The sequence below is a fragment of the Podarcis pityusensis genome (assembly GCF_964106645.2).
Source record: "Podarcis pityusensis genome assembly, chromosome: 10".
Lineage (NCBI taxonomy): Eukaryota > Metazoa > Chordata > Lepidosauria > Squamata > Lacertidae > Podarcis > Podarcis pityusensis.
Genome location: NC_138035.1, coordinates 7,069,999 through 7,086,022, shown reverse-complemented (window position 1 = coordinate 7,086,022; position 16,024 = coordinate 7,069,999). Strand labels below are relative to the sequence as shown.

The 16,024-nt window shown below is 45.5% G+C and overlaps 1 protein-coding gene across 3 annotated transcripts in view; it reads right to left on the bottom strand.

Annotated features, from left to right (window-relative positions):
- The window catches only part of TASOR2 (transcription activation suppressor family member 2), a 67,275-nt gene extending 57,275 nt beyond the window's left edge, over positions 1–10,000 (bottom strand). For all 3 annotated transcript variants that reach the window (XM_081022580.1, XM_081022579.1, XM_081022581.1), the window contains exon 1: positions 9,258–10,000. The gene's annotated coding sequence lies outside the window, so the exon portion shown is untranslated. The remainder of the gene's footprint in view (positions 1–9,257) is intronic.
- Between the last annotated feature and the right edge of the window lie 6,024 nt (positions 10,001–16,024).

Here is a 16,024-nt window from a genome sequence, read left to right as displayed (position 1 = left end):
CACAACTTCACCAGCCATGTTATTACACCCACGAACACACTGCGCTTATAATGATTCCACAAATTAATTTCCATCGCCTGATGCCAATTAGAACTGTTGCTTACAGGCCGCGCTCCGCCCATTAGGAAGGAATCAACAAACAGAAGAACTTCGCTCGCTGCCCTGTTTCCATCCTCTGAAGGGCACCAAATGGGGCCACAAAGTCTTAATCACCGTATTTTTCGCTCTATAAGACGCACCAGACCACAAGACGCACCTGGTTTTTGGAGGAGGAAAACAAGAAAAAAAATATTCTGAATCTCAGAAGCCAGAACAGCAAGAGGGATCGCTGAGCAGTGAAAGCAGCAATCCCTCTTGCTGTTCTGGCTTCTGTGATAGCTGTGCAGCCTGCATTCGCTCGATAAGACGTACACACATTCTCCCTTTCTTTTTAGGAGGAAAAAAGTGAGTCTTATAGAGCAAAAAATACGGTAATCCAGAATGCGGCAGCTAGACTGGTGACAGGGAGCAGCCGCCGAGACCACATAACGCTGGTCCTGAAAGATCTGCATTGGCTCCCAGTACGTTTCCAAGCACAATTCAAAGTGTTGGTGCTGACCTTGAAAGCCCTAAACGGCCTCGGTCCAGTATATCTGAAGGAGCGTCTCCACACCCATCGTTCAGGCCGGACACTGAGGTCCAGCGCCGAGGGCCTTCCGGCGGTTCCCTCACTGCAAGAAGCCAAGTTACAGGGAACCAGGCAGAGGGCCTTCTCGGTGGTGGCACCCGCCCTGTGGAACGCCCTCCCACCAGATGTCAAAGAGAACAACAACTACCAGACTTTTAGAAGACATCTGAAGGCAGCCCTGTTTAGGGAAGCTTTTAATGTCTGATGCATTACAGTGGTACCTCCGGTTACATACGCTTCAGGTTACATACGCTTCAGGTTACAGACTCCGCTAACTCAGAAATATTACCTCAGGTTAAGAACTTTGCTTCAGGATGAGAACAGAAATCGTGCTCCGGCAGAGCAGCGGCAGCGGGAGGCCCCATTAGCTAAAGTGGTGCTTCAGGTTAAGAACAGTTTCAGGTTAAGAACAGACCTCCAGAACAAATTAAGTTCTTAACCTGAGGTACCACTGTACTGTATTTTAATATTTTGTTGGAAGCCGCCCGGAGTGGCTGGGGAAGCCCAGCCAGATGGGTGGGGTATAAATAATAAATTATTATTATTATTATTATTATTATTATGAAAGCAGATTTACACTGACAGTGTTTGAAATGTGGAAGAGATGGGTGACAGTACTCATGCTGGCATATTCCCATGGGAGTTCCACAATTCGTCAGTATCAGTGACGGGGAAGTGAAAAAATTACAGAGAATGTGTGATGATGATAATGAATATTCCATTGACCAAACAAGACCATGGTGATTCTGGAATGAAAATTCATCACTCCTCAGAACACAAAAGGATCCTACTGGATCAAGTCAATGCCTATCTAGTCCACATCCTGTTCTCACAGTGGCCAGGATTCAAGCACAACGGTCCACTCTCCTCCTGTGGTTTCCAGCAACGGGTCACTGTATGAAATTTGCATTGCCCACTCCATTCAGATGCGTTGATAATGAAAAAATCACCAAGACTTCCTCTTTAGAAGTAACTTTGAATAAACTGATCGGATCCTTGTTAAACGACCCCTTCCGAGAATAACTTTTTTATATTTTTGATATGATTTTCAACATACAGTGGTACCTTGGTTCTCGAACGGCTCTGTTGTCGAACAAATCGGCTCACAAGCATCGCAAACCCGGAAGTAAGTGTTCTGGTTTGCAAACGTTTTTCAGAAGCCGAACGTCCGACGCAACTTCCGCTTGAGCGCAGGAAGATCCTGCAGCCAATCCGAAGCGGCGCCTTGGTTTTCGAACGCTTTCGGGAGTCAACTGGATTAAGTTCGAGAACCAAGGTACCACTGTACAGTCAAACCTCAGTTGTCAAACGTAACCTGTTCCGGAAGACCCCTCGACTTACGAAATGTTCGACAACCGAGGATTGCAAAGTCAATGAAGGAAAAAGAAAAAAACTCCCCGGAAGGTGTTTGGCTTCCGAAAATCGTTCAAAAACCGGAGCACTTACTTCCCAGTTTTTGGTGTCCAGGAGCCAAAACGTTCCAAAATTGAGACGTCCGGGAGCCAAATTTTGACTGTACTTTTTTGATATATTCCTTCATCTCACTTGTTTCTGCATTCATCCCCCCTGTTCCCCAGTAAAATTTCCTCTTGCTATTTTTTATCAATGCAATTAGATAGAAAATGATTTTTAGGTGGTACATATTTGGAAGAGAGACCAGAGTGCCGTTACGTTAATTGCGGTTAAATAACGTGCTGTTTTACATCAATGGTATCTAACGCCATGGAAACTTTCAAAAATGTATAAAAATGTGTCAAGTAATTGTTGGAAATGCAGAGACTCAGGAACTTTCTACCATATGTGGTGGATATGTAGGAAAATACAGGTATTCTGGGAGAGTATCCATGCAGAACTGCAAAAAATGCTAAAGATCTCTTTCAATAAAAAAAACAGAGGCCGACCTCCCGGGAATAACAGATTTGGATATTCCACAAAAGGGGAAGGGTATCTTTTTATATGTGACGGCGACAGCAAGAGTTTTGATCGCAGCAAAATGGAAGAGTAATGAAATTCCTTCTATACAAGATTGGATCCAAAAGCTGACAGAATATGCCGAATTAGATGGTCTATCAGAAAAAATAAAGAATAAATCGAAACAGGAATTTGCTTCAAAATGGGAGGTTTTCAAAGAATATCTGAAAAATAAATATCGTAGTTTAAATTCTGTCGCAGCATTCAAGGAACTTCAGCAATCGTTGCAAGGTAGATCTAAGAAATTAGATTTATTAAGAATAAGTTTAATTACAGTGGTGCCTCGCAAGACGAAATTAATTCGTTCCGCGAGTTTTTTCGTCTTGCGGGTTTTTTCGTCTTGCGAAGCACGGTGTCGGAAAAGTTTTGGAAAAGCTTCAAAAATCAAAAACCTCAAAAAAGGCTACCACACCGCGTGCTATGAGTTGCTCCTCGAAGTCAAGTCGCAACTGTATTAACGGTTTTAAGAAAAAGGAAACAAACTTGCAAGACGTTTCCGTCTTGCGAAGCAAGCCCATAGGGAAAATCTTCTTGCGAAGCAACTCAAAAAACCAAAAACCCTTTCGTTTTGCGAGTTTTCCGTCTTGTGAGGTACCACTGTATGATAAAAGTGTGTATTGGCAATAAGTAATATGAAACTGAAATATGGAATAGACGGGAGGTTGGGTCTTTAGTGTTAAGACCAATATATGTTTTATTGTTTGCTAAGAAAATTATGTGTCTATGGTTATTCTTGTGTGTAATTTGGTATTTGTGTGGGGGTTTTTTCTTTTTTCTTGTTGTATCAATAAAAATCTTTTAAAATAAATAAATAAATAACGTGCTGTTTTAAAGGGCTGTGTTTCCTAAAAGAATTAAACGGGATGGGAGGGAAGAGGAAAAGAATGCAAGAGGGGTGGACCTCACCGAAAAGCGCCCGTTTTTCCCACGAACAGACGCTAACTTCCCTGTTAAACTGGCACGTCAAGTTCTTGTGCTGTGCTAAACATCACACGGGACACAGCTCAAGGACCTCGCACTCGGATGCTGCAAATACCAGGAAGGTCGCCCTGTGCAGACTCAAGGTTGCAGCAAACTTGCTCTGCGATCTCCCTAAACGCTGCACCGAAAGGAGAGAAAGCGAGCGTTCCTGGAACTTTTTAGCAGCCTGATACAGAAATCTAACAGCTGGTAGTTTTTCGGACATGGAGATAAATGAGGCCAGCCTGGAAACCTCTCTGTTTTATTATTTTTCTGTGCAAAACAAGCCACAAATCATAGCTAAGACTAAGCAGATGTAACGCTAAACCGTGGTTAACTGGAATCGGAAGTGAAAGCTTCCAATCTCCTCCTGAGCGTGCCAGAGGAGGAAAGAAAATATAAGTTCTGGAGGAGGCGAGGATCATTATTGTCACAATAAACCATGGTTTTGCACGACGTCCAAAGGACTCCAAACTGCTCGCGGTTGACACAAAAATCAGCAGTTGAGTATGTATCATCCTGAAAGTTCTGGGAGGTTCTGGAAACTTCCTTGCAACTTCTTTGTAGCACTTTTCCTGTCTCTAACACACCTGCCCAAAGAAACTGGATCAACCATTTTCTATTGCATTTTAGTAAATTGACCTTCTTCCCCCTCCCACAATTTTTCTGTGCAAGTAATACTTTGAAGCTATGTAAAAGAACATTTGAGTTTTCCTTTGCACGGAATTCAATTACTGTTGCAAAAGTCAACTTAGCGCACACCACCTGAATCTAACAAAGTATACAATTTATTTGCAACATTGCTAATAATTCAAGGAACCTTTTATGGGCTTGAAACACACACTCCATTTTGAATTTCTAACGACTCAGCACAAATAATCAGCTCAGTTATCGGTTAAAAGAGAAAAATAAGGCTAACAAGTTTCGAGGTTTGTTCATTTCTTTTTTTCCCTCCTAAAATGTTCTGAGCCGGAATTCCAACCCCATGCAGAATGCTCAGAGCAATGTATACGGTAACAAAAATGTAAAAATGGAATGTAATCTTTAAAACAGCTATAAAACACTAAAATAGACCAGGGTGGGGGGAGAGAGAGAAAATAAACAATAGAGAGAGCCCTGCTGTTTCCATAGCCAGAGGTTTAGCAGTCACCAGCAGAGACTCAGAAGGCTGTGATCCCATGCATATTTACCTAGGAGTAAGCCCCATTGGAAATAAGATCGCCGGAAGAAATATCAACAACCTCAGATATGCAGATGACACAACATTGATGTTAGAAAATGAGGAGAAATTAAAGAACCTTTTAATGAGGGTGAAAGAGGAAAGCGCAAAATATGGTCTGAAGCTCAACATCAAAAAAACGAAGATCATGGCCACTGGGCCCATCACCTCCTGGCAAATAGAAGGGGAAGAAATGGAGGCAGTGAGAGACTTTGCTTCCTTGGACTCCATGATCACGGCAGATGGTGACAGCAGTCACGAAATTAAAAGACGCCTGCTCCTTGGGAGAAAGGCAATGGCAAACCTAGACAGCATCTTAAAAAGCAGAAACATCACCTTGCCAACAAAGGTCTGTATAGTTAAAGCCATGGTCTTTCCAGTAGTGATGTATGGAAGTGAGAGCTGGACCATAAAGAAGGCTGATCGCCGAAGAATGGATGCTTTTGAATTCTGGTGCTGGAGGAGACTCTTGAGAGTCCCATGGACTGCAAGAAGATCAAACCTCTCCATTCTGAAGGAAATCAGCCCTGAGTGCTCACTGGAAGGACAGATCCTGAAGCTGAGGCTCCAATACTTTGGCCACCTCAGGAGAAGAGAAGACTCCCTGGAAAAGACCCTGATGCTGGGAAAGATGGAGGGCACTAGGAGAAGGGGACGACAGAGGACGAGATGGTGGGACAGTGTTCTCGAAGCTACCAACATGAGTTTGACTCAACTGCGGGAGGCAGTGGAAGACAGGAGTGCCTGGCGTGCTCTGGTCCAGGGGGTCACGAAGAGGCGGACACGACTAAACGACTAAACAACAACAAGCCCCACTGAACTCAACAGGACTTACTTGCTAGTAGACAACATGCATAACATTCCACTGTAAGAACGTCTTTTCTGAGTTTTATTGTATTTCTCAAGCACAGAAACAATGTACAGTGGTACCGTGGTTCTCAAACTTAATCCATTCCGGAAACCCGTTCCAAAACCAAAGCATTCCAAAACCAAGGCACACTTTCCCATAGAAAGTCATGGAAAACGGATTAATCTGTTCCAGACTTTTAAAAACAACTCCTAAAACAGCAATGTAATATGAATTTTACTATCTAACTAGATAGCAAAAAACTATCTTGGTTCAAAACCAAGGCGTGGCTTCTGATTGGTGATCCCCCCCCCTTAAAATATAAAGAAATGAAATGAATTAACAGTAATAAAAATAACAAGCTCAACTTTTTTCAAAAAATAGCACCTAGACCAGGGGTCAGCAAACTTTTTCAGCAGGAGGCCGGTCCACTGTCCCTCAGACCTTGTGGGGGGGCGGACTATATTTTTTTTGGGGGGGAATGAACAAATTCCTATGCCCCACAAATAACCCAGAGATGCATTTTAAATAAAAGGACACATTCTACTCATGTAAAAACACACTGATTCCTGGACCATCCGAGGGCCAGATTTAGAAGGCAATTGGGCCAGATCCAGCCCCCGGGCCTTAGTTTGCCTACTCATGACCTAGACATTCGGCTTTGGCGACCGTAGGCTAGGTTTAAAATGCCATTTAGCTTCCATATCCGAGTTTCTAATACCGGGCTACTAAAACACAATACTGAAAGTGAAAACACAATATTTAAAAATAGTTTGAAACAAGAAGCGAGCCTTCAGCGCTTGCAGAAAGATGGCTGATGAAGGTGCCAAGCAGACCTCTGTTGGAAAGGAATTCCACAACTCAGGAGCTACCACAGAGAAGACACTGTCTCGTTCCACCGTCCGATCCCAAGCTTCTGAGTTCGGTGGAAGAAGCAAGAGTTCCTCCCGCTGCCAATCTTAGCACCCGAAAATGTCTGTTTAATCATCAATGCAGCAAACACTGATTTACAAAGTTACAGTTCAGATCGCCCTTGATTTTTACTAGATTTTTGTCCTGAAATTATACACTTTTCACAAAGGCCATTGGTATTTCCGTTTCTTCTTTCCTTAAGAAAACAAACTAAAAGCTGTCGTTTTGCAGTCTGCAAAGAACAGCTTGTTCTCTTACAGATAGGTTTTCTTTAAAAGTGGAGGGGGGGGAGAGGTTGAAGGAGCGGCAAAGAGAAGCACCGAAAAACTCACTAGCTCATGCATCTAAAAAACAAGCAAAGAACTTCACATAAAGCTTTCTAATGGCAATTTTTGCTCTTTGAGTAGCCATCTGCCATAGACTCTTTGGCTGAGATTTCTGCATTGCAGAGGGTTGAATTTGATGAGCCTCGTGGTCCCTGCGAATACCAGCGGAACTCCCTTCCGCAGTCCAAATGCATTGGATCACTTTGAACGGCCCTCCCAACGTGCGCAGGATCGTAACCCCGAGGATTAGGGCTCCGATCCTGCACACACAGCCCTGGGAGTAAACACTTAATTTCCAAGCACACCCTCCCAAGGCCAACTTCATATTTAAAAATTCACGGACGCTCAAAGTCCTATCTCCTGCTGAGCCAGCACAGCAGAACGCCTGGAGTGTCAGAATAGAACCCGAGAGACCCGAGTTCGAATCCCCACTCACCGGGCAACTTTGGCCCAGCCACTGCCCCTCAGCCTACTTCGCAGAGTTGTTGTGGGATTAAAGGGGGAGGGGGAGAAATCGGGCCGCTTTGGGCTCCTGGGAGAAAAAGGTGGTGTCAGAGCTGGCTCCAGGTCCCAGCTCACAGAGGACCAACGCTAGCCGGCAGTAATGTACAAAAGTCTTTATTGAAGTACAGTTTCCATTTTCAAGCCGCAGCGCCCCAGCTCTACGTCTAGGGGTTAGATCGGCGAAGCTCCATCTGAGTCTCCGCCCCCTGTACACCAGTTTAAGATTCTAGCCTTACTCCACCTCTTACGTCTCTCCTTTCTCCTCTGGGTCCTGCTACCCCCCGGGGTCCCTTCCTTCCTGGATTCCTCTGACGCTGACGTTGACCCCCCTGACTCCTCCCCCTCTTTTCGGCGGGCTTTGGGACCTGGCTCCCTATCCGGGCTGCCAACTGCGCCGCCCTCCTGTACATTTGAACTTGGCGCGCGCGCCCAGCCTTCAACCTTCCTCTCGACCGTTTCCTCGCTCCCCGATGGAGGCGTGGCCAATCCTGACTCATGTCCTCCCACTGGCAGTGCGCCGCCTGATCCCGATGCCTGGGACTCCTCCCCCCTACTGCACTCTGGTGTGGACGCTGGTCCTGATTTCCAACTGCTGCTCTCTGAGTCCCCTCTGGCCCCTTCTTCCTGGGGTGTCCCCCTCGGCACCCCCCTTGCTCTGACCATGGGAGCCCCTTTCTGTGAATCTTCCGATTCGCTGGAAAGACTCAGAGACCTCGGACCGCTGTCATCGCTAACATTTCCTTCGGACTCCTCCCCCTCGCTCTCTATTTCCTCCCTTTCCTGTGCCTCTGCTCCTGAACCCCTGACAGGTGGGATATAAATATGTGAATTGATAAAATGCAGGCAGGAGAAGGAAGCAAGTCCCAGCAAATTGCACTGGGTTTACTCGTACGTAAAGACCCAAAGCGATGCAACCCAGGGGTGTGGCTGGAATGGCTTGTTCTGTAACAAGAAGCGTGTCTTCACACACTCAGGTGACAATATCAGTCACTGCAGTCCTAAGCGCACTTCCTAGGGAAGAAGGCCCATTGGATAGAGTGAGGGCCTTACGTCAGAGTAAATATTCACGGGATCGCGGTTTAAGCAGGTAGGGGCATTTGGAGAAAAATCTCAGATTTTGCAAAAGTGCCCTAAGGCAGGCGCCCCTCTCTCTTGCAGGCTTTACCCGGGAGTAAAGGACGTGGCTCAGTAGGGCTTACTTCACAAGGAGGAAATCAGGTTGTTGAAAGCTTCCTGCCGGTCAACAAAAACGTGTGGCGCAACCAGGGAAATCCGGATTCAGTGATCCGGATCCTTTAGAAGGCCCCACACTGCCAGCTCCGGACCTTTTTGTCTAAACGGCGCTTGGAAGAAATGGAAACGATAAAAACCCCACCGCGATCGCACGCTGGAAGATCCCCACAAGAGGCAGAAGAGCTCCTGCGCAGCTCCCATCCGTTCCGACGCCGGATATTGCGCCGGAGCGCTTTCCACGCCGGCATGTGAGCCTCGCTTTTCGCTTTCACTCCGCGAGTGAAAGCGCCGATCGCAGGGAGCTTTTTGCCATTTCCGCGCGCAGGAGCTCTTCCCCAATCCTGGGTTCCAATCCTGCCTTCCGATCCACCGCGGGAGGGGGGAAAGAGGCTTGCGCAAGAGCGCTTCCCCCGGCTGGCTCATCTTTCATTTTTGCGCCTTTTAAAAGGGTCCCCGCAACCCACGCGAAAACGCATTGCTGGAGGTAGGATCGCTCGCAACTGACCCCAGAGGGAACCATAAGCGGGGATTGTTTCGGAGCAAATCACAAAGAAAGGGAGATAAAGACATCCCCGCATCGACCGACACGCGTCGTCCCGATTGCGCATCCTCACTCACCCGCAACAGGTGTCAAAATCGTCTGCCGGTTGCTTTGAGGCTCTCCCATGGTCAACGAGCCAGCAGGATCCGGCCCCTCTCCTTCCTTTCCCCCCTTTTCGGATTCTTGCTCGTTTACACCTCCGCGATCACTTTCACCCTTCTTTCCTTTCCGCTAAAGCGCCGGGCCTTCCGTGCATTCCTTCACGTGAGAACGGAGCAAACCCGCGTCAACGACCCCCTTTCCCTTTGCGGGCGCCGCTTTGCATCATCATCATCATCATCATCAATATGATTAAAAAGGGAGGCAGACGGGGGTGTCCTCCAGCGCGATCTGCTTTCCCAAAAAGGATCCCCGACGATTTATTTGGGATGCGAAAATTGCAAGACGGGAGATGCAAGTCTCGATTCCCAATCGCAGGCCGCGCACTTTGCAGGGGGAAAAATGACAGGGAGAAAGTAACTTGCCAAAAAAATAATAATATATGGAATAGCAGCTGCGCTCTTTTCCCGTTTGGGCGTTTGGAAACGCCAGTTGCAAAAGCGCACGATCGCGCGTAAAGATGGCCTCGCCGCCGCCTCCTCCTATTGTCTTAAGACGAGCGGGGGGAGCCCGATCTGCAAAGCCCCCCTTGGAAAAAGGAGGAAAAAGCGCTTTCGTGGAAGAAAAAGAGAAACATGTCCGACTCCAGGCTCCTTCGGAGGAGGTGGGAGGCTGGAGCAGCTCATCCGCCGACCCCAGGAAGTGAAAAGAAATTCCTCGTTTTGCAAGCGAGGGAAGGGAGGGGAGGGAAGGAAGGTGGAGAGGGAGGGCGACAGAAAGAAAGTGAAAACTGACCCGGAAAGAGTCGGATGCCTCCAGCAGGCTTTGAACTTCCTGCTTGCTTTGCATATCCTCCCAGCGCCACGCCACACTCGCGTCAAATCTTTGCAAAAGATAAAAATAAAAAATGCAAGGAAAGGAATGCAAGCAAGTGCCGCTCGGGAAAAGTGGGGACTAGCGCCTTGCAGAGCCCCGATTGCAAGGAGAAATGAAAAAGAAAAGTGCAAGCAAGCAAGCAAAGGAAAGCAAAGCAAGCATCGCTCGGGAAAACGGGGGACTAGCTGTGCTTTTCCTCCCCACGCCGCGCCACGCGCGTCAAATCGTTGCAAAAAATAAAAATAAGAAATGCAAGAAAAGCAATGCAAGCAAGCGCCGCTGGGGAAAAGTGGGGACTAGCTTTACCTCTCTTTTAAATCAGAACCAGTGAAGGCGGTGAAGGTCCTGTGTGAGTGTCTGGAGGCGATTGCAGGATGGATGGCGGCTAACAGATTGAGGTTGAATCCTGACAAGACAGAAGTACTGTTTTGGGGGGACCGGGGGTGGGCGGGTGTGGAGGACTTCCTGGTCCTGAATGGGGTAACTGTGCCCCTGAAGGACCAGGTGTGCAGCCTGGGAGTCATTCTGGACTCACAGCTGTCCATGGAGGCGCAGGTCAATTCTGTGTCCAGGGCAGCTGTCTACGAGATCCATCTGGTATGCAGGTTGAGCCCCTATTTGCGCACGGACTGCCTCACCAGAGTGGTGCGTGCTCTGGTTATCTCCTGCTTGGACTACTGCAATGCGCACTATGTGGGGCTACCTTTGATGGTGACCCGGAAACTGCAGTTAATCCAGAATGCGGCAGCTAGACTGGTGACTGGGAGCAGCAGCCGAGACCATATAACACCGGTCTTGAAAGACCTACATTGGCTCCCAGTACGTTTCCAAGCACAATTCAAAGTGTTGGTGCTGACCTTTCAAGCCCTAAACCGTCTCGGTCCTGTATATCTGAAGGAGCGTCTCCACCCCCATCGTCCAGCCCGGACACTGAGGTCCAGCACCGAGGGCCTTCTGGCAGTTCCCTCCCTGCGAGATGTGAGGTTACAGGGAACCAGACAGAGGGCCTTCTCAGTAGTGGCTCCCACCCTGTGGAACGCCCTCCCTTCAGATGTGAAGGAAATAAGCAGCTATCTTCTTTTTAAAAGACATCTGAAGGCAGCCCTGTTTAGGGAAGTTTTTAATATTTAATGCTGTATTGTTTTTAACATTTGATTGGAAGCCGCCCAGAGTGGCTGGGGAAACTCAGCCAGATGGGCGGGGTATAAATAATAAATTATTGTTATTATTATTATTATTATTATTATTACTAGCGCCTTGCTGAGCCCCGATTGCAAGGAGAAATAAAAGTGCAAACAAGCAAGCAAAGCAAAGCAAAGCAAGCATCGCTTGGAAAAACTGGGGACTGGCTTTGCTTTTCCTCCCCGCACCACACCACACGTGTCAAATCTTTGCAAAAAATAAAAATAAAAAAATGCAAGAAAAGCAGTGCAAGTAAGCGCCGCTTGGGAAAAGTGGGGACTAGCGCCTTGCAGAGCCCGGATTTGCAAGGAGGAGAAAGGTTGCTGTGCAACCGGGATCAGCGGCGGTGGCTGGCTTTTAAGCGCACGCCAGAATATTGGAAGAAATTTCAGGATTACTTGAATAAATATGCTCATGTAAATAATTAGAAATCACCTGAAAGTACCAAATAGGCCTAGGATTGGGATTTGATTGTAAGCAAATTAGAGGGAGAATAGTAAGAAATGAGAATCAGATAGTTAATTGCTGGAATTAACTAAGAATGTTTTTGGAGAGCTGTTACATGCAGATAGAATGAATTTCAGAAGGGAGGGATCTGAGGAAGTCAATTAACAATGTAAAAGAAATTGGGTTTTTAAGATTACATCTTGTTTTTGTTTTTCTTGTTTAATACTGTATTGTGTTTTCTTTTGTGTGTTTTTCATTTTCTTTATGTTTGTTATAATTGTGGAAAACTTAATAAAAAAACTGGGGGGGGGGGAAATAAGCGCACGCCAGAATAATAAAAATCGAGAGCAATTGGGAGACTGAAAAAGAAGCCCAGTGTCCTCAGGCTTCGCCAAACCTGGTGCCCTCCATCAAATGATGATGGGAGTTGCAGGGCGAAACATCTGGTGGGCACCTGGTTGGCAAAGAAGGCTGCACTGCAAGGACCAAATCCTGCGACGCAGATCTGCCTCCTGTCAATGTTTTTTGCATTTTCCCTGAAGTGATGCTGAAAGAGTCCTAAGGTTCCTATCACAGGTGGTCAAGGTGTATGTAAGCAAGCAGCTGAAACTATAATAAAATCTTTAGAATATATAAATGGCAGTTATATACACATTCACATGTAAATGGAATATTACATATATAGCCTGTCATTCATATATTTCAAAAAATAATCTCCCAAGTAGTTCGCAACATCCTAAAAAGTCACAAATGCGCAATAAGAACCCCACATTTTAGAGGAGCATAGGAAAATTAGGTAAGGTGTCCTCTTAAAGCAACAGTGGAAAGTTTAAACAGAGGGGTCAGCAAACTTTTTCAGCAGGGGGCTGGTCCGCTGTCCCTCACACCTTGTGGGGGGCCGGACTATATTTTTTGGGGGGGAAATGAACAAATTCCTATGCCCCACAAATAACCCAGAGGTGCATTTTAAATAAAAGCACACACACACACACATTCTACTCATGTACAAACACCAGGCAGGCCCTACAAATAACCCAGAGAAACATTTTAAATAAAAGCACATATTCTACTCATGTTAAAACACGCTGATTCCCAGACCGTCTGTGGGCCGGATTGAGAAGGCGATTGGGCCAGATCCGGGCCTTAGCTTGCCTACTCATGAGCAAGGGTAACAACAACCGGCCGATCCAAAAGCGCAGCAGAGAAGACATGCAACCTTGCCTCCCAAATTTGCAATCGTGTATTTCTTTGGGGCCTGCCACCCCACAACTTTGCCAAAGAAAGAATAATTATACTGACCCACCGTAAAGGGTGGTTGTAATCTACACCCACCCCAAAATCAACAAAATGGGATTGTTAAAACTGAATCACATTGATGGGGTGCGAGAGCTCCAGTCCTCAAGTTACTCTGGGTACCAATATCCCTTCCCTGCCCCATATGATAGAGGGATAATAACCCTAAATTGGATATTTACCTGGTTGTCATAAAATGCACTTTCGACATGCTCTCCCCCCACACCCACCTTGGAACTGGATCCACAGGCTGGACGACATTGCAGGGTTAGAGTCAATTTCCTTTCGGTCTCCAAGTGATTCTAAGGTTTCATTTTTTTTTTACAGACCTCATTAGCACTTCTTTAATGGCTTTTAGGGGCTGCACCTGGTTTGGTTAACTGGCTCACATGCAGCCCGAAAGAACTGCACCAATAAACAGCAGCCTGTTTGGAAATAGATGGTTTATTTGCTACAGGTGTCTTTATAATAGCAGCCTCACACACACACACACACAAATGTCTACATTTGAACATTATTTGGCTGCTAATCCACATTCCTTATGCAGTGGTACCTTGGTTCTCAAATTCCTTAGTTCCCAAACGCCGGAAACCCGGAAATAAGCGTTTCAGAAGCCGAACGTCCGATGCGGCTGTCGGCTATTGTTTCTGGGGCGCCTGCACCAATCAGAAGCTCTGGTTTTCGAACATTTCAGAAGTCAAACGGAAACTTTCGGAACAGATTAAGTTTGGCGCTTTTGTTTTTGCTAGTTATTTTGCGTTTCTGTTTTTGAGGCTTTTTCGGTTCATTTGTTTTTGTGACCGTGTGGAACCCAGTTCAACTGCTGATTGATTGATTGATTGATTGATTGTGTGACTGTGGAAATACTAGAATCATAGAATTAAGAGAGTTAGAAGGGGCCATAAGAGCCATTTAATCTGACCTCCCGCAATGCAGGAATCTTTCACCCAACATGGGGCTCAAACTCACCACCCTTCAGGGTTAATGTTAAGGATAGATTAAGATTAAAGATCAAGATTAAAGATGTTTAAAGAAATGGAAATTTGATATTAAAAGGGAAAACTTCAAAGTTATATGATATTAAGATCAAGGATTAGGTTTAAAAAAAAAGTTGAAGTTATATATTTTAACATTTTATTAAATTAAAGATTGGGATTAAAAAAGTGGAAAAGAAACTGCTGGACAAATAATGTGGACTGGAATACAAAAGAGGGAGGTTTGAGGAAGTCTAGAAAATAAGTAATTTAAAATTGGAAATGGAAAAGAGAGTTTGTTTTTAATTGTTGTGTTTTGTGTTTTTATTGTTAAGTTTTGTATTGTTTTTTGTGTGTGTTGTTTTTCTTGTTTTGTTGTTTTAAACTTTAATAAAAAATTATTAAAAAAAAAACAAACTCACCACCCTGGGATTGACTCATGCTTTACACACACACACACACACACACACACACATTCCTTAATTCTTTTTTGCGTTTAACAATGCAAATGTTTGAAAGAGAGAGAAACAAACAACAGCTTGCCTGTTGGATCTAATTAACCACAGCATTGCATTTACTGTATTTGCATTTATTGTATTTACTGTATCGCTCTTCCTTTTTTAATTATTATTAGAAATTCAATTAATGATTGTATAATAGTGCAAATTCTTTTTTTGTACGTTTTTTCTTTTTTTTGTCTTAATCTTTTTTATCTTAATGTGTGTGTGTATATATATATATATATATATATATATTTGTATTTGTATTTTAATTCAATAAAGATGATGATGATGATTGATTAAAATTTGTATGCCGCCCTTCATCGGAAGATCCCAGTTCAGAGCATAGCTGTCCACTTTTCCCTTTTCTTGAGAGGAATCCTATTTGGAATAAGGGAATTTCCCTTATAAAAAAGGGAAACGTTGACAGTTATGATTCAGAGAAGAATCTTCCTTCTTCAGTTGTGGACCCTAGGATGTCAACAGCCAAAGAGAGATCGCGATATTCTGAATTCATTGCACCGAGCATTATTATCGGGATATATCGTTCCCGCAGAAAGTGAGGAGGAATTAAAGAACCTTTTAATGAGGGTGAAAGAAGAGAGCACAAAATATGGTCTGAAGCTCAACATCAAAAAAACGAAGATCAGGGCCACTGGTCCCACCACCTCCTGGCAAATAGAAGGGGAAGAAATGGAGGCAGTGAGAGATTTTACTTTCTTGGGCTCCATGATCACTGCAGATGGTGACAGCAGCCGCGAAATTAAAAGGTGCCTGTTTCTTGGGAGAAAAGCAATGACAAACCTAGACAGCATCTTAAAAAGCAGAGACATCACCTTGCCAACAAAGGCCCGTATAGTTAAAGCTCTGGTTTTCCCAGTAGTGATGTATGGAAGTGAGAGCTGGACCATAAAGAAGGCTGATCGTCGAAGAATGGATGCTTTTGAATTCTGGTGCTGGAGGAGACTCTTGAGAGTCCCATGGACTGCAAGAAGATCCAACCTCTCCATTCTGAAGGAAATCAGCCCTGAGTGCTCACTGGAAGGACAGATCCTGAAGCTGAGGCTCCAATACTTTGGCCACCTCCTGAGAAGAGAAGTCTCCCTGGAAAAGACCCTGATGCTGGGAAAGATGGAGGGGATCCAGGGGGTCACGAAGAGTCGGACACGACTAAACAACAACAACATCGTTCCTGCCATGTATCCATGCAGCAAAACGTGCCCGTTGGAAGGCAGAGCAATGCATTTGGGGAAGAAATAAAAAAATGCGTGTAAGAAACAAACAAAAAGGGGGGAAATCGGATTATTCGACCAGAGGCAGCCACAGCCTGCTCACAGCCGCGGGCGCGCGCTTGCAAAATCCCATCCCCCCCCCCCCGCCCTGCAGTATTACATAAGGACCGGCTTCCCGGGAGCTGCGCGCGGAACTACAACTCCCAGCATCCTTTGCGACACCTCTCCCGGCTGACGTTGG